This window comes from Lepidochelys olivacea, assembly GCF_965140295.1.
Source record: "Lepidochelys olivacea isolate rLepOli2 genome assembly, chromosome: 9".
NCBI lineage: Eukaryota > Metazoa > Chordata > Testudines > Cheloniidae > Lepidochelys > Lepidochelys olivacea.
Window position 1 is genome coordinate 40,604,727 of NC_140419.1, and position 15,917 is coordinate 40,620,643.

Here is a 15,917-nt window from a genome sequence, read left to right on the forward strand (position 1 = left end):
TTGACCCAAACATTATTATTTATTATTATTATTATAAATTGTATTGCCTCGGTGCCTAAGGTCCTCAGTCCAGGAGTTCATTGGCCTAGGCATTGTACAAATGGAACAAAAGAATGGGCCCTGCCTCAATGAGCTTTCAATCATGGTTTGGGCAGGTAACATGAAAGTTTCCTCACGCAAATCTATCAATGAAACTCAGCGCTGGCCAACATTTTTGCTGCTATTTCAAATGTGAGATCCTATTCTGTTATGCCAATGTACCTTTGTCTTGAACACCAGTGCCCACAGCTAATTCCATACCTGCCATGCCAAATCTTGTGTGATCATTTGTGAGATGGACAGGGGTTAAAATGAGACCACCACACCCATTTTCACTTGTAACACAAATACAGATTTGAAACAGGTCTTCAGATATGAAAGACTATGTAAACCCCATTGCATTCCTAGCTCCCTGATCCCTTCATGAAATCTTGCAGATTTTCAAGTTCAAAGGCGTAACTCACAATAAAGTGAGAATGCAAAAATGTGTTTTTAAAGATGAAACAGTTTCAATCATCACTTGCAACTTTGAAGTCTGTACAGATAATTGTTTTCATGTTTTAAGACAGTGACACACTTGAATGCAGATATTGTCCCTGTTTCTCTAAGGCGAGCAGAAAGGTAAGCGATGTTAAAGGGTAACAACTTTGTCCTCAGTTGGGTTAAATGTTATCTGTAGCAATATCTGCCCTTTGAGAGAAAAGCTAATGTTTTGTTCCAGAAGACATTTCAACAGAGCTTAATCACTTCCATTTCAAATGGATACATTTATTATTGCAGACATTGTAGCCAAACAGCAAGAGATAAACGCAACAACATGCTGCTGAAGACTTCCTTTTCCCAAGCAATATAGAGCACAAATGTTTTCTGAAGGTTAAATGAACTAAAAGCAAAACTGAAAGTAAATAAATTGGAAAACTGAAAACTCTTTTGAACAAACAGCAACAACAAATAGGATTATTCAGTCTGACCCTTCAGGGAAAAGCAACGTTTCAAGAGTCCTGAACTAATTGTGATGCATCATACTTACACATGTCTATCTTGTTACATAAAAGAAAATGACTGATGTGGTTGAATATGGGATACTGTCAACACATGACACAAGCCTCAGAGGTTATAGTCTATACATTTCTGAGGGCTCCCCACGGGTGCCTCTTTTTGCTGTTATAAATAATACTCTTTGGGAGATACCAAGTACCACTGCAGATGAGCAATCCTTGCTACATCCAAACAAAGAACAAGGACATTTTAAAAAGACAAACTCTCGGGGGGAACTCTTGTGTGTATATTATAACAACCTGTGAACGGGCAGCTAGCTGGATTGCTCAATTGACTGAACAATCTGGTAATTATACAGGAACACAAGATTAAATCACTGCACTGAACCAGGAGATGATTCCACTTAGTCTAGTGCTATTGGATTCTTCAGAGAAATATGTAGGTGTCCGTCATGTACAAATTAACATTTCTATAGGGAAATTTATAGACCGTATGATGTGTTAGTCCTCTACCCCTAAGGTATTAAAAATAATAGTTAAAAGAAACCATGGCCTAAGTAACAGCATCTGCTTCTTCACTATACTAACAGGAGTGGAACCAGCTCTGATCCTAAATTTGAACTGGAACACAAAGTATACACTTTGGTAGTCTATGTATTTTGTGTCCCTGATTCCAATCTCACAAAGTTATGACCGTATAAAACAGCCATGAAATGACAATGGGGCCAGGCATGCCTCACACTCATGCTCTCAACTTAGAATTGTGTCATTCTCACTGCAGTGGGAAATCACAGTGGAGAAGGCCTCCTAGGACTACAGACTTGACAATGTGCTAGACAGGGGTGGACGAGGCAGAAAGGTCAAATGGGCTCACAGAAGTAAATGGGCTTCCATAGAATTTGGTCAAAAGAACTTTATAGCAGTTTAGCACAATATGAAAGTTTCTTACATTTCCAAACAAAACAAAGACACCACATTTTGGTTTTATATATATATATATATATATATATATATATATATATATATATTAACACTTTTTAGTCTCTGGACTACATCAGTCACTGATTCTTATGGCTAATTTTATTTCTGCTGCATTCTGTTGTGAGCCTAGAACTGACATGTGCCACACTGGCTGTGCAGAACTTAAGGAACACCCACCCACCCTTTCTGAGGGCCATTTAAATGCTACTACTTTGGCAAGTACCAATATTATGGTCATTTTTGTCAGAGACAAAGACACACTAGCACCCTGCCAGGTGTTAAAGAGCTATCATTGGCTTAAATAGCCCTTCCTCAGCAACAAGAAGGTTTAAACAAGAAATTTAAATTTCATCACAGAGAAAGTTCAACCCTCACATCCACAAGAGACTACTTGTCGCCTGCACCCCAGTTTGGGGTAATCCTCAAAGAGAGGACAGTGGTCTGAGAGAGAGAGAGAGACAGTGCCCTCCATTTCACCTCTCCTCCTCCCAACTCTCTGCTCAGCTCTCAAACAGCTGAATTAAGGGGGAGTGATCCCAAGCTGGGAAGAGACCCAGCCTGTGAAATTTACAGCAGTGTATGGTGAGACAAAACCTTTGCTTTTAAATTCACTTAGCTTAAGTTAGGTGTTAGTTTGCACATGACTCTTATTTTCTTTTGTAGCCAACCTGACTTTTATGTATCATCATTTATAATTACTTAAAATCTATCTTTCTGTAGTTAATAAACTTTTCTTATTGTTTTATCTTAGCTAGTGTGTTTGGAATGAAGTGTGTGGGAAACTCTATTTGGGATTACAAGGCTGGAGCATACATCATTTTCCTTTGATGAAATAATGGACTTTCTATGTGCTTGCACTGTTCTGTAGTGTGCTGGACAATACAAGACACACATGTTTGGGGAACAAGGCTGGGAATAAGAATTTGCAGATGTCTTCCTGTACGTAATTCAGAGAGTGCTGGTCAGAGTGCTTGTGGGTTTAGCTGGGAGTGAATTTGAATGCTGAAGGTTGTGTGAGCAGACCAGCAGTGGATGTTCTGATAGCAAAGCAGTGTAAAAGGCACCCCAGGCTAGAGAGTTAAGGGAACACCACTGTTCAGTGGTACAGATTGTGCCCTGAGGAATGTCACAACCACCTACCTACACTACAGAACATTAGATGGCATATTTTATATAGCCTGGACAAATCCCAGCATCATCAGATGCACCCATTTCATTGCACTAACAAATTTAAGGGCCTAGGGCCAGATTTTCACCGGTATTTAGACACCTAAAAATGCAGGTTGGTGCTTAGTGAAATTTTCAAAAACATCGGAGCAGGTTAGGTGCCTAACTCCTGTATTATTTCAATGGGAGTTAGGTGCCTAGGTGCTTTTGAAAATCCTACTAGGCACTTATTTGCATCTTCAGACCCCTAATAACCTTTGAAAACTTGCCCTGGGTCCTTTATAGAAGTGGATACATTTGAAAAAGCTAACGGAATTGTCCAAGACAACAGGACTTAATTCCAATCACTCAGAGAGCAGCCGCAGTGGGTATTTCATGCCTGGCCATGTCTCAAGAAATAAAATGATGAAATAAATAATGGCAGCATGTAATTTGATGTGTAGCCATTTCAGACACCTTTTTTGAACCTGTTGACCACAGGAAGCCAATATGTTTTCCCATATGCATCTACTGTGGCAGCAGAACATAATGCAACCACTACAGTGAAGCTGTTAAAGTAAAATGACAAAATGTATTGGCAAATCAAGATTTTTTTAATCAGATCTGGTAAGAAATTTTTAAATACCCTAATTTATAAAGCTATCCTAGTGAGATGTTACAGATGAGCAAACTTGACCTTAAAAGACTGCTGGGTGGCCAGGGTGGTCTAATCACTTTATCATGTCAGTCTGCCTCTCCAGTGCATTAATCAAATCATAACTAAATAATCAGCTTGGAGGCTCAGTGGTATTTATAGCTATCAGGATGCATTTTATATAATAGATGCAAATAATGTGATATACTTTAATGGAATAATCTCTACATTCATACACAGTTTTTCAAGGTATAAAATACCCACCCTCTTCTGATGGAGTTATCGAATGCCAAAGATTTTGCTAACTGATATTGGTGTGATCTGGACCAAAACCGAAGTACTTTTACCTTGCCCTTTGCAGTCTGCAAAATAGCCAGGTACTTTCTTGACCATTACATGCAGATAGTTCTTATACACATACAAAAGTAGACTTCAGTGCAATTGGACTGCTTGCATTATCAAGGAGTAAGAGTTGCAGGATCCAGCCTTGTTTACTTCAATGGGGCTACTCACATGAGTAAGGAGTGTTCACATGCTCTGTATAATGGTTTGCAGAACTGGATTGAACATTTACCATTGTGGCAAAACAAGAGGAAAAATTAGCATAATATTCCTCTTATGCTAGTGTAACTTCATTGGCTTCAGAATCAGGCCCATTGGGAGTTTCATAGATACTAAGGTCAGAAGGGACTATTATGATCATCTAGTCTGACCTCCTGCAGAACGCAGGCCACAGAATTTCACCCACCCACTCCTGCGAAAAACCTCTCACCTTTGTCTGAGCTATTGAAGTCCTCAAATTATGGTTTAAAGATTTCAAGGAGCAGAGAATCCTCCAGCAAGTGACCCGTGCCCCATGCTACAGAGGAAGGCGAAAAACCTCCAGGGCCTCTTCCAATCTGCCCTGGAGGAAAATTCCTTCCCGACCCCAAATATGGTGACCAGCTAAACCCTGAGCATATGGGCAAGGTTCACCAGCCAGATACTACAGAAAATTCTTTCCTGGGTAACTCAGATCCCACCCCATCTAATATCCCATCACAGGCCATTGGGCCTATTTACCATGAATATTTAATTACCAAAACCATGTTATCCCATCATACCATCTCCTCCATAAACTTATCGAGTTTAATCTTAAAGCCAGATAGATCTTTTCCCCCCACTGCTTTCCTTGGATGGCTATTCCAAAACTCCTCTCCTCTGATGGTTAGAAACCTTCGTCTAATTTCAAGTCTAAACTTCCTGGTGGCCAGTTCATATCCATTTGTGCTTGTGTCCACTCCCTTAAATAATTCCTCTCCCTTAAATAATTCCCTTAAATAATTCCTTAAATAAGTTGAGCGCGTTCGGCAGAATCAGGCCCCTATGGAGGTTATGAAAAATGCAGTCTGTTTTCTTTTAAGAAAATTTCCATCATACAATGGTTAGTAGATATTTTATGAACTTCATACCAGCTTCCTTCTCTTACTTTTTTCATCTCATAATGCACATCATAATCCTCCATTTTGTGACAATGACTTCAGCACATCCTGTGATTGCACACAATATTCTGAGCTCTGAGGTACTATATAAAGAAGTCACAAATATCTTTTCACTAATTTTTCGATACTCTGTGGGCAAAACGGTAGGGACGTGTGACTGTGCTGCTGCCCTGTTTTCTATGTGCAGATACTCTGCAAACAGAGTTGGATGAAGAAAAATGCTGCATCATTGATGTTTAAATTGCACATATTTTTGAAGTTGCACAAGATACAACCAATATTATCAGCACTGATTTACACATAGAGGGCAGATTCCACCATCAGCTATTCCTGTGTAACTCTACAGTATACCCACTGAGATCAGTGGAGAGACTCCAGATTCACAGCAGTGTAACTGAACAGAATTCAGCCCAGTCACTTTAAACTGATGTTTTACTCTTTCAGTCAATAAAAGACATTTATCTCCGCTTCCCTAGTAACTGCTGCATTCTTTGTCCTTGAGATGTAACCCACTTTTCCAAACACATGCATACAATGCAGCATCTTTGTGGAAAATCAGTAACGTTTAAGGGACACCCACTTTGCTTTTTTTTTTTTTTTAACCCTACTATTCCTAGTCCAACTAAAATTACTGCCAAGGAAGTGAGGTAGAAATAGAAAATAATCCCTTTTTGAAAGATGTTTACTATGTGCATTTGATAGCACTTTGTGTTGGTTAGTATCTCTGTTCCCTTATATGGTCAGTCACTCATGCCTCCTCCCACACTTTATTTGTATGGGCATTTCCAGTACAGGGAGTCCTGGGACTTACAACACAATTCGTTCCTCAGAATTGCATTGTAAATCGAAACGGTGCAGGTCGAAACTGCTTTTCCCATAGGAATCAATGGTATAAAGGGGGGATTGGTTGATACACAATTTTCACCACAATAACCTAGATTTTTGTACTAAATGAATTATAGATGACTAATGTAGCAACATCAGTGTATTTATTTGGTAAACATCATTCAAATAAACATACAAAATCACATATGCTTTGAGTTTCCAGAACTTTTTGAAGGGCTCTTGGCTGGGGACTTCTCTGAAATCTGGGCTGCAGTCTTCTCTGGACTCTTCTCTGCAATCTTAAAGAATGTGTCCAAGGAACTTTGTACAGATGAATTGGGCTTGCTTTTTACAGAATTGCTTGTACATAACTTTGTGGTCATGTTATAATGAATGGAGCTGGAACGGGGTCCCTTGAAGTCGCTTGTCTCATTGGCTTTCAGGGCCAGAGCAGCTTGTTGCCAAGTAGCCTTGCTGCTTGTTTTTGATTGGCTCCCAACCCCGGGCTCAGCCAATCAGAAAGCTTGAACAGTGAAATCAGTGATTGGCTGAGGCTCAGCATGTGTTGTGTGCTGTCCTCCCTGCCGGCTTTCCTCGTAAGGGTGAAACAAGCATCATAGGGGCGAAATGGGCAGTCAATTGAAAAGTGTTGTACGTCCAAGGACTCCCTGTATTGGGGAGGGAACAATAATGAAAAACGAAGGGAAGTGGGGCCTCCTCCGTTAAACCTTCTGGTTTGTGCTTGACTCTGCCTGATGCCTTCATCTTGCTAATGCCCATCAGCCTGTTGCTTCTCCTCTCCTTCCCCTACAGCACAGGACTTTGCTGTCTCTCCAAATCCGTGGAAAGCAGGCTTCCTTTCAAACTTTCTCCTCTGGATACTTCCTCAGGTTTACCTCCATGGACAGCATCATTTAGGGATGGGGTGGGGGAGCTGGGTAGCAGAGTAGGACAAATGATTGAAAACACTCTAGCATGATTAACTTTATCTACAAAGATTTGTGAAAACTACTTTTCAATGTGTAAATATTTTAAAATAAATCACTGGAACACTCAACTTTAAAAATATTTAATATCATAAAAAGAATTTTTCAAAGAAACTTTCCTTTTTCCCTACTTGTTGTCCATCAACAGCTTTTTTGGCTTGTCCAGAGGATGACTTGCTTGAAGTCCTCAGGTCCAGCTATTCTCTTCTGAGTACTTGTGATTCCTTTGTGCTGCTACTTGGTCAGATAAGTAGTTAAGTCCAAAAAGAGACTAAATAGGTTACACATTAATTTCAGAGGGACTTAATTCCACAAACCCTCTGGATCAATTGTTCTCTTACCTCCTGGGATGTGCCACCACTGACCATTTTAGGGACTGCACTGGCTATTCTCTGACACAGATGGGTTTGTGTACTAATGCAAGGTCTCCCAGAAACAAGTTTTCTGACACTGGCCAGGCTATGCATTGGTGGAAGTAGAACAAGTTCTGGGTGAATCTGGTCTCTGACTTGCTTATCTCCACCTCCAGGCTTGTTTTTTTTCTCCTCCCCTCTCTGCTTTTTCACCTCTCTGCTTTATTTAGTGCCAGCTTCCTTACAGTCCTTTTTCATTATCTTCTGACTATTGATATGAAAGCTAGAGCTGTGCAGGGAATGGAAATTCCGTTTTACGGAGGATGTCAAGATTTTGAAATTTGTTTTCATCCCAAATGGGAACAAAACCCCCCCAAATTTGAAATTTTCTGTGAAAGAAAGTTCTTGAAAAAATCATTTGGAGTTAAATTGGGTTTCTTTGACAAAATCAAAATGGTTCCATTTTGAATTTTTAAAATGTTATAAAATAAAATATAAAATGAAAAAAAATTCCCAATGAAATCATTTTCAAAAGAAAAAGAAAAATATTTCATTCCAAAAATATCAAAAAGGGGCATTTCAGCATTGTTGGAACTTTCTCTCTGAATAGGGTGACTATATTTCCCTATGCTGTATACGGGACGTGGTAAAATTACTTGTATTCAAACAAGTTCAATGGGAATCAATCAGAACTATGCAGTACAAATGTTCAAATTAACATCAAGTTGACTAAGCCCCTGTTAAAAAGAAATTCTGCATAGTTGGATTCTTTTTATTTACCTTCTTATCTTTAAAGCTTTCAAATTCACATGAGGAGGGGTGACACACACACCCCTACCCTCCATATACACACACTCCCATACACCTCTCTCACAAAGGTGGGGTGACTGACCGTCTGACCCACCCTGACACTCTCCGCCCTTCACGCCTGGCTGGGCCCCCAGGACGGACCCGCCTCTCCTGGTACTTGGTGCCGCGTCTTCCCGAGGCAACACATGGGGGTGTGGCACACAGGGTCACATGCCCCTCCCCCCCCCAAATTTCTTCCAGTGTTCACACCAGAATGTGGCCAGCAGCAGCCATGGGGGGGATGTGTCTTTGCAGAGCTCATCTCTTCCCTTTCACACACATAGCCCCCGCCACCTCCTGTGGCTGGAAGCAGCTTTTCCCTTCCTGTCCGCACAATGTTGAAAGGCAGCTAACACCTTCAGTCTGCTGCTGGCCACTGACATAACCTGGCCGCAGACATAACCCAGCTGCCTCCAGCACAGGCAGGAAGGGGTTAATCCCTAAGGATGCATTGTGCACAAGGGCCCAGGGAACCTGACTGCAGAGGCTTCATTGAACCTGGCCAGAGAGGTGTCTCAGTAGGGGAGGGTGCCTAGGAAACGGACTTATAAGTAAGGCTAAGATTATGTCATGGAGGTCATGGAAGTCATGGAATCTGTGACTTCCAGAGACCTTTTCTGCTTTAGCCCGGGGATAGTGGGGCTAGAGCTGTCACCCAGCATGGGCCCTGAAGCTCTCACCTACCATGGGCCGCAGGGTCCCTGCAACTCCCAGCTGCCGTACCCTGGAGCTCTGAGCAATGGTGAGGGGCTCCACACAGCTCCGAGCTGCTGTGGGCGGCAAGGGACCCCAGCATTCTCAGCCACCACAGGGTGCCAGGGGGACTCCGGAACTGCAGCAAGGGTGGGTGCTGGATCCCCCCATACCCATTTTGTCACAGTTATTTTTGATAAAAGTCAGGAAAAGGTCACAGGCTTCCATGCATTTTTATTGCCTGTGACCTGTCCGTGACTTTTACTAAAAATAACTGTGACAAAATTTTAACCTTATTTATAAGAGGTGGATTAAAATAATCTCTACTTCATCCAAAAATATTGGTCAATCATCATCCACACATGCTGCATGTAAATATTAAACTGAGTTACAATTTTAAAAATAATGTGGTTATTCGGGGCTAGCCTAGCCATTAAAGGAAAGGACTGGGGAGGTCAGAACATTTGGGTTCTAGTTTCACCTCTGCCATTGACTTGCTGTGTGATCCTGAGCAAGTCACTTAACGTCTCTGACCTACATCCACAAAGGGATTTAGGCATTACAATGCTCAGCCACTGGAATATAGAAGCATTCTCAAGCTGTGTCTAGCCCAGGGCATATACGTACGAAGTCCACCAGCTTCAACAGGAGGGATAGATAAAGACCCACACCATAATATCCCTTAGTCCAGTGGCTAAGGCACTCACCCGAGAGATGGGAAATCCCTGTTTAAATCCCTTCTCCATATCAGGCAGGGAACTGAACTGGGGTCTCCCACATCCTCAATCAGAACCCTAACCCCAGGACGAAAGGTAATAAAGGAGGTCACCTCCAGTGTCATGCTGTCCTGCAGAGAGGCTCAAGAATGTGAGTACCAACCTCAGGGCAGGCTGTTAAGAAACAGGGCACAAACCCCAAATTGACTATGAGTTCTGTATTTAGATTTCACCAACCAAGTACCAAGCATAAACTCCTCAGGCACCACAACAGCCTAACCATGGAGTCACAGACTGTCCTTCTTGGGTACCTCAGTCTATCTTGTCACCTAGGCAAACTTGCCTTTGAGATAGATGGTCCCTTACATCAAAAATCACAACAATATTCAGGTTATTCCCAGTACCAAAGGACCAATCACTTACCCCAGATCAATTGCACCTTAGATCTCACACCAAAGACAACGCTCAAAGCCAATCCTACAATAAACTATCTAAAGATTTATTAATTAGGAAAAGAAAATAAGAGTAATTTACAAGGTTAATGCAGGTAAACATATACAAACAAATGAGTTACAGTCTTAAGTTTCAAAAGGTTATAGAAGCTTCTCTAATAACCAAGTTCTATATATTTCTCAGCGCAAACCCAGGCTAATCACAGGATCTCTTGCTTATGCCTAGAAAACCTTGCCCTTGAGATTCCAAGCAGCACAGAGATACAGTTCCTTCTTATTAAGCCTTTTTATTCCTGCTTTCAAGTTGCAATCTTAGCGGATGGGAGAAATTCACTTACATGTGAATTCATGGGGCCGTGAGAGAGCACTCAACAAAGTCTTTTGTCCTGATGTTCTACAATAGTGTCCATGGGCCTTCTCTGTTGGGCAGGACCCAAAACCTTTTGGAAGCCAGCGTTTCACACTAATTCATGTCTCTTTCCTGTCTGGTGAGCTACAGAGGTTTACAATGCAAATGCTCAAGTATTACCTTACCATATGGGATAGATATGTTATAAGTGAGATTAATACAAGCACCAACTTACAAGCATTTATAAAGTCTAAGCACTAAGCACATTTTTATAACTCTGATACCTATTTTAGCAATACTAACACACAGGTGAGCCAGACTAATTCCAGCTATGTATTTATTGGTGTTCAGTTGAGACATCAGGGCTTTGGCATGATCTGGCACCTGGTTTGCCAGCATCACTTCCACTTCCTCCTCTGCCACCACCCTCCCCCACCCAAGCTGTTTTGTACAGTGTTCAGTGTGATCAGAGCATACCTACCAGATCAGGGATCCACAGGCAAGACAAGCATTTCCCTGATTGTTCTTCACCTGAAGATCATGCGGGGGCTTAGGCATGAGATCAATATCTGGGTGCCTGCTTGAGGCAGCAGTGCACATGCCCACAGGCAGAAATTTAGGTGCCTATGGAACATTTACAATAAAAAATTAGGTGCATAGTGATTTTAAGCACTTACAGGGTTAGGCAGCAGTTGAACAGGGGTTTTATGGATTACAGTAGTACCTAAATCTATAGGTCTATTACGGGAGTTGGTGGGTGAGGTTCTGTTGCCTGAGATTTGCAGCAGGTCACACGAGATGGTCCCTTCTGGTCTTAATGTCTGTGAGTCTAATTTTGGGGTTTAGGTAACTAAGTCCCTTTGTGGACCTGGTCCTATGTGCTTTAATTTAGCCATCTGTAAAATGAATATAGGAATAATACCTATTCACATGGGAGAAGTTATGAAGTTTAACTAATGTTCCAAAAGCAGTTCCTTTAAGATAATTGGGTGAAAGTGCTATATACAAGAATTATCATTATTAAGGCTATGAATTAATCATGGGTAGGTCATGGGCAGAAAAAAAAATGACAGCCCCTGACCTGTCCATGATTTATACCATAGATACCCCTGATTGAATCTTGGGGCTGTAGGGGGGCCCACTGCCACTCCAGCCATCACCAGAGGGGGAGCCCGCTGCCTCTCTGGTCCCCACCATGATGGGGGAGTTCCGGGTGGCCCACTGCTGCTCCAGCCACCTCCAGGGTTGGGGAACCCTAAGGGGCCCACTGCCACTCCAGCCGCTGCTCAAGGAGCGAGGGAGCCCTGGGGCCTGCCATTGCTCCAGGACTGCTGCCAGGAGCCGCGGCTCCTCCTGCCATCCCCAGGACCGCTGCTCAGGCAGTCTCCGGGGCCAGCTGCATCAGCAGCTGCTCAGGTGGTCTCTGGGGTCAGCCACATGGGGCCACCACAGCAGCGGCCAGTGCAGTTGGCCCCAGGGCCAGGGCCACTCCAGCAGCAGCTAGTAAGGCTGGCTGTGGGGCTGGCTGCAGAGCTGCTCTAGCAGTGGTCCATGTGACTGTCCCCGGGCCTCCTGGGCAACTGGTCCTGGGGACAGCTGCTTGGGTGGCTGTTGGATCAGCCACACTGGCAGCTGCAGAAGTCACAGAGATCGCAGGAAGTCACGTAATCTGTGCCTTCCGCAAACTCCGTGACAGACACGGAGCCCTAATCATTATTAAACATGACCATTCTTTATTGAAATAGTTTATTTTTACAACCTCATTGACATCAACACAGATGGGCCTGTCTAGTTCAGGAAAGTTTCGGTACTTTTAACTGGGTAGTCCCACCTAACCCTACAGAATGTAGGTCACATCTCTCAACTGATGTATATCACCACCTGGAATGTCACTCCAAGATTTATTAGCCTTATAGCAGCCTGTCTGTTTACAAGATCATGCAGTATGTCACTAGCACTTTTCTTCCATCATTGTCACATTCTTTTTGGTGACCTTTCAAGCTCCTGATTTTCTACTGCTCAGCAGTATTGCAAACATTTGTATTTTAGGCCATTGTTTACTATCAAGACTATAATGGAGAAGGTTATTATTGTCAAGTTACAACAAATCAAGATCATTAATAAAGGAGCAACCAGAAACAGATAGGCATTGGGATGCCTAAACTGCTTGAATAATGATAGATATCTGTACTTCTCAGTAAAACAGGTATGCTTGGGACTATGATCATGAATTACATCATTTCTGACAGTAACACATTAGAAAAGGGGAAGTGCTGGGAGTAACGTTGCCTTATAACCCTGAAAATGCTATTCTCCCTGGATCAGCATCATAGGCTCTTTCAATATTTTTGCACATCTCTAGAAGAGCTTGTAAATTGTATTGAAAGGGAGGAAAGTCTTTAATGGCTTTGTTACTAAAGAGTTAGAGGTATCAAGCCTTTTCCTCATCAATAGGATAAATATTGATCTTAATAATGTTAACATGTTCTCTTAACTCCATACATTTACTGTATTTATTATGCAGCAGGTCATACAGTGAATAATATATTTTCCTGAATCCTGCTAGATTTCACTATACGGTACATGTACATGGCTTATACATAAATTTCCACTGTTGTACAGTTTTCCACTTTGTAAGCATGTCTCTATAGAGTTTATAGAGGTCACTATTGTGAAAAGTTAGTAAACATGCAGGGATGGTTCAGGCTCTGCATTTTTATTTGACTTTACTAGAGAGGATAACAAATGCAGCTAGGAGAATTTCCCTTTGATCTTTTGCTTATGGGCATTAGCATTATCCGCTCAGCCACAGCACCCAAATCAAACATTTTGCCCTGCTATGGAAGAGGTGACATGCTTTGTAAACCTACTTCACAGTTTTCCACCCATTACCATTATACAGAATATGGACCATAGATGTTGGGTGGGTGCGGGGAAGAGATATTAATCTGGGCTTAAAAAGAAATATCACTTTTTTCAATTTATAAAACAATCCTTTTTGAAAGAGCTTTGTTAAAATGTACATATTCTGACACCATCCTTTTATGCAGATGACAGAAGATGGATAGTTAAATGGATCCAATATATTTTAATGAAGAAAGATCTCATTGTTAGAACACTCAGCACCAAGTACATACTATGTGTCATCACTGTACTGTATACAAAATATGGCTCCCAAGGTAATAGAGTCTGAAGATTCCAAAAGACAGCTTCATCTGTATCTTCGGTGGGTAGTGTGGTAAACCCAGGACAAACAGCTACAAAACGGGGGGGGGGGCAGTAATCAGTCCCAGAAGGTTAAAAGGCCCCTCCCTATCCACTGAGGAGAGGTAACCACAGATTAATAAGGTTCAGCTGAAAAGGGGTTGCTAGAGAACCAATTAGGTTCAGCTGACTCCAACTGCTTGAGCCCTTTTTAAACCCTCCCCTGTTAGGCCAGCAGGGGAATGAGAGAAGCAGGGAAGCTGCCAGTAGGCTGTGTGCTGCAAAACACTGAACCTTTCCAGGAAGGAAAGAAGTACTTGTGGCACCTTAGAGACTAACCAATTTATTTGAGCATAAGCTTTCGTGAGCTACAGCTCACTTCATCGAATGCATACTGTGGAAACTGCAGAAGACATTATATACACAGAGACCATGAAACAATACCTCCTCCCACCCCACTCTCCTGCTGGTAATAGCTTATCTAAAGTGATCACTCTCCTTACAATGTGTATGATAATCAAGGTGGGCCATTTCCAGCACAAATCCAGGGTTTAACAAGAACGTCTGGGGGGCGGGGTAGGAAAAAACAAGGGGAAATAGGCTACCTTGCATAATGACTTAGCCACTCCCAGTCTCTATTTAAGCCTAAATTAAAAGTATCCAATTTGCAAATGAATTCCAATTCAGCAGTTTCTCACTGGAGTCTGGATTTGAAGTTTTTTTTTTGTAAGATAGCGACCTTCATGTCTGTAATTGCGTGACCAGAGAGATTGAAGTGTTCTCCGACTGGTTTATGAATGTTATAATTCTTGACATCTGATTTGTGTCCATTTATTCTTTTACGTAGAGACTGTCCAGTTTGACCAATGTACATGGCAGAGGGGCATTGCTGGCACATGATGGCATATATCACATTGGCGGATGTGCAGGTGAACGAGCCTCTGATAGTGTGGCTGATGTTATTAGGCCCTGTGATGGTGTCCTCTGAATAGATATGTGGGCACAGTTGGCAACGGGCTTTGTTGCAAGGATAGGTTCCTGGGTTAGTGGTTCTGTTGTGTGGTATGTGGTTGTTGGTGAGTATTTGCTTCAGGTTGGGGGGCTGTCTGTAGGCAAGGACTGGCCTGTCTCCCAAGATTTGTGAGAGTGTTGGGTCATCGTTCAGGATAGGCTGTAGATCCTTAATAATGTGTATGATAATAAATGTGGGCCATTTCCAATACAAATCCAGGTTTTCTCACCCCCCGCCCCCACACACACAAACTCACTCTCCTGCTGGCAATAGCTCATCCAAACTGACCACTCTCCTTACAATGTGTATGATAATCAAGGTGGGCCATTTCCAGCATAAATCCAAGTTTAACGAGAACGTCTTGGGGGGGGAGGGGTGTAGGTTTTTTCCTACCCATCCACCCCCAGACATTCTGGTTAAACTTGGATTTATGCTGGAAATGGCCCACCTTGATTATCATACACATTGTAAGGAGAGTGATCACTTTAGATAAGCTATTACCAGCAGGAGAGTGGGGTGGGAGGAGGTATTGTTTCATGGTCTCTGTGTATATAATGTCTTTTGCAGTTTCCACAGTATGCATCCGATGAAGTGAGCTGTAGCTCACGAAAGCTTATGCTCAAATAAATTGGTTAGTCTCTAAGGTGCCATAAGTACTCCTTTTCTTTTTGCGAATACAGACTAACACGGCTGTTACTCTGAAACCTTTCCAGGAAGGGAGGCTGTATTCCCTCCCCAGAAGGGAAAGGAAAACAGGCACAAGGGACTGACAGAGGAAAGGTATGGCCTGACCTTGTGCCACCTAGAAGGACTGCCTTGCCCAAACCTGTGTCTCCAAGGCTAAAAAGAATTGAGCCTGATGAGGTGAACAAGGTACTTTGCCACAGTAGTTTGTGCCTAAAGCACAGAACCAGTATTTGAAAAGTAATTCAAAGGAGGAAATACTTGTTAGTTCAGAAATTCCTGTTTCTCTGGATTTAAATTGAATTTTCCAGACTGAAAATATTTTTTCTACATATGCCACCTAAGTCAAATGTGAGAAGAACTGTGGGTATTCTATTTGGGAAATAATTCATTGTGCATGAGATTGATGAATTCTCCATGAATGTGACCCAAAAGGTGAGCATACAAAAGGCTTTCCCTCCATCCTGCTGTGGATTAAATCTATTGTTCCTTAT

The 15,917-nt window shown here is 42.2% G+C and overlaps 1 protein-coding gene across 2 annotated transcripts in view; it reads right to left on the reverse strand.

Annotated features, from left to right (window-relative positions):
* Positions 1 to 15,917, reverse strand: part of CLSTN2 (calsyntenin 2) — a 693,894-nt gene that overhangs the window by 49,785 nt on the left and 628,192 nt on the right. The gene's annotated exons all lie outside the window — the stretch shown is intronic.